This window comes from Lycium ferocissimum, chromosome 10, assembly GCF_029784015.1.
Source record: "Lycium ferocissimum isolate CSIRO_LF1 chromosome 10, AGI_CSIRO_Lferr_CH_V1, whole genome shotgun sequence".
NCBI lineage: Eukaryota > Viridiplantae > Streptophyta > Magnoliopsida > Solanales > Solanaceae > Lycium > Lycium ferocissimum.
In genome coordinates this window covers 59,246,725-59,250,514 of record NC_081351.1, presented here as the reverse complement: position 1 = coordinate 59,250,514, position 3,790 = coordinate 59,246,725, and positions in this window count along the sequence as shown.

The following is a 3,790-nucleotide window of genomic DNA, read 5'->3' as shown; positions in this document are numbered from 1 at the left end:
TACTAAGAATCGAGTTGCCAGATTTTTCAGATTAATTACGAAATTGCCACTGAATTCGTATTTAAAAATCTGCACTTTTTCAAATATTGAAACCAACATATCTCATTCAATATAAGGTCAAATGGAGTGATTCAAAAGCCTAACTTGACTGGAATTTCACAAGGAATCCATTGGAGGCATCAAAAGAGAGTTTTGGGATCATTTGGCACCATAAATGAGGCAGAACAGGTGGGCATTTTTGGCTATTAATGTTGTTGAAGTTTCTCTCATCTTAAAAGTTTGAGTTTGGGAGAATTCAAAGATGTTCTTCAAGTTTCTTCCATGGGGTAAGGTCTAAACCATAATCTAAATATTTTCCTTTGATTCATTCCCTTGGTTTAAGCTTTAATCAATGATTTTTAAAGTAGAAAATTGAGATTTTTCATAAAAGAAGGTTTAATGGGTCTTTCTTGAGAAGTTCATAAAATTGGTTAGACTTCCTAAGTTGCTTCGAGTAACAAAATTGATTGGATTTATGCTAGATTATGATGTACGTAAGGTTGTTAATCATATACCCTCCATTATTAGTGTTGAATTCTTGAATTTAAGGTTTAGGGTTTATACTCAAAATTGGGGGTTTTGCTTGGATTTCGAAATTGGATAAATCCTTGAGTTAATTTAGCAATCAGTTGATGAGTTTTGTTCACTTAGTGTTTAATTGGATAATTTACCCCCCGAATTTCTCGTTTTGCCCTTGTGGGCCCCATTTCCCCAAATTCTAAGATTGGTTTTTGACCCAATTTGAATGATAGAAATATAGGTATCGATCTTCATGATTTTTAATCTAGATTTTGAATATAACTAGACTTTATTGATCTTGAGGCTCAAAGCCAAGGAAAGGCTATGGTGTGATTGTTGGTGATATTGTTGTTCGGCCTTCCAGTTAGGTTATGGTTTGCCCTATGGTGAGACTTCATTTAGCAAAACATATATTTAGATGATATTGTCAGAGAAAACATGTAAACCTTCGGGTATGAAGTTGGGTTGAATCTTGTCTTAGGTTGGGTCCTATTGTGTGATTGGGGCTAGCCACCCCGTTGTGTTGTGACTTGATTTGCTCTATTGTTGTTGGCCTGATGCCACATGGTGATATTAGATATTGGAGACTATTGACATATCTTTTTCATGATATTGTAGTAACTTACTTGTTGATGTTTGATACGAGGATAGTATTCTATATGGCTTGTGTAGCCTTTTCATGATATTATTTGTGTGCCCTGTGTGGTACTGTTGGGATTGAATTAGTTTTTGATATTGCATTGCATCGTATCCATACTCATTTCCATGATATATTGATATTGCATGATTATGGTACTGATGATGATAAATAAGATAGTGCGTACCTCCGAGGTCTTTGTCGGAGGGCATGAAAGAGAGATGAGAGTCCGTGATTTGAGGTCATTTATCGGAGCGGAATGAGTGTTGATAAGAGATCTTGTTGTTGTCATATGCATACTTGAATCATGCATTGAACACTATGTTGTTTGACAGGGGGTGACGATGTGGCTTATGTCGTTTTTGAAATACTTGGGAGGTTTTATACTAATTGTGCGACCATTCTATGCTGTGTGGTACGGGATGTTCGACAGGCGTGAAGGGTGGAAAGGTCGTCTCTAGGCTGTGTGCTACGAAGCGATATGGTACATGGACTTCGCGGGTCCCCCATGGGTTGTGCTACCAAAATGTCGATACTTCCGTCCAGAGTACATGTGTACACAACATCGCATTGCATTTGCATTCACACATCATTGCATTATGGTTTATATTGTGATGATCTAGTGATTTACTTGTGTTGTTTGGTTTCAGATTGAATAAATTGAGACTTGGCACACTTGGGATTAGATGCTTCAACCTAGGTGATGACGTGTACATGGTTCTGACTTGTATTTGACTTATACTTTTTGATTTATCTGCTTATCTTACTTTATTGTCTGAATTATGTTAGCTATACTTAGTCGGCCGATGATACCTACTAGTACTGTGGTTTGTACTGACCTGCACTTGCTGCATTATTTTATGAATGCAGAATTTCAGGTTGGATCTACTTCTGTTTCTCGTGGCTGGTAGTCGCTCCGAAATTTGCTTAGAGTCCACGGGGTGAGAACGAGACGTCTGCTGCCTTGAAGACTCTTCTTTATTTATGTCTTATTTTCTATTCCGAGATATACTCAGACTTAATGTATTATTAGTATTCCAGACTTGTAGATTCTAGTTAGATGCTCTTGTATGGATTAGACCAGACTCTAGGGTTCCGTACTTTTGCTATATTATAATCGTCAGACTTACGTGATTCATTCTCTTCCGCTTATTTAATTATTTATTTAAGTTTTTACTATCGTTGGGTTGAGGGTTTGCTTACCGAGGTGGGAAAGGTAAGTGCTTGCACGACTTACCTAAATTGGATCGTGACACTTTATTTGGTATTTTGGAGTTGGAGTTGGAGTTGGAGTCAAGTTGGACTTGAAGATGGAGTTGTGTTTGGTTATAGTTTTTGCAAAGAATATTTGATTGTTTGAATGTATTGAAAGTAAAAATAAGTTTTTTGGTGTTTTTCAAATTCTAAATACAACTTCAAATTGTATTTGAAATTTCCATGACCAAACGTTGATGTCCAAATAAAGCGAAAATGTTTTCCGAAAAAAAGTAAAAAAAATTCATGGCCAACAGGCCTTAAAAGTCCATAGCTCGGAGTCAATATGACAACAATAAGCTCTTTAAAGAATATCAGTTTACTGCTTAAAATAATGTAGTACGAGTATATAATATTAGATTCATAAGTTACGAATCTCAAATTTAATTTTTTTTACTCTACATACTTACGCAACACCATTTAGTTAATTATTTACATTTAACATCTTAGCTTGAGTTAGTATTTTAGAATTTGAATCAATTACTCAAATCTTCGGATTACTAAATAAAGTTTTTACAACAACATCCAAGGTAATCTATTTTTAACACATGGTTAACATCTTATTAACTTGAACTAATCCTCATTATTATAAATATTAATGTTACTATGTGAAGTAATAGACAACAAATATGAAAAAATAAAATGACAACACTAATTTTCTTATGTATGTGAATATATTAAAGGCCTAAGATTAAAATTCAGTTTTAGGCCACTTATTTTTGAAAAAACATATAAGACATATATAAACTTACATATAATACAATTAAAAGATTTGATAAGGAATCATCAGTACTACCATATGATGTTGTGTTGAGAATGAAGTAAAAGGAGTTACTTAGCCTAAGGGCATTTATGTCATTTCTTACTAGTCTAATTAGTTGTTAATTAGTTACTAACTACCTATCAGTTAGTTAGTTGTAGGAAATTAGTGAGTAATCAGTGTAGCTAACTGATCACTACGTATGTACATATAGATTGTATCCTCACTACTTCACTCATTGAATTGGGTACAAGTTTCATTCATTCATTCTTTACAAAGCTTAATATCTCTTCTCCCTCATCTCTTCTTCTTCTTCATTTGATTCATGCAAGAACTATATTCACTTTCTTTGATTAAGAACATGTTAAAGCATGCCGTATACCAAGCCTCCGATCCTGAAAGACAAGATCAAGTTATTCAACTGCCTTCATAATCTCATTTAGAATAGATAATGCAGTGTTAACTCATTCTACCACTAATATTTTAACGTGTCTCACTTGATCAAACAAAAGATAACTGCAAATAATTTATCAAGGTTGGCCACAACTAAGTAATCTTTCATCATGTGCGCGCAAGGTCTA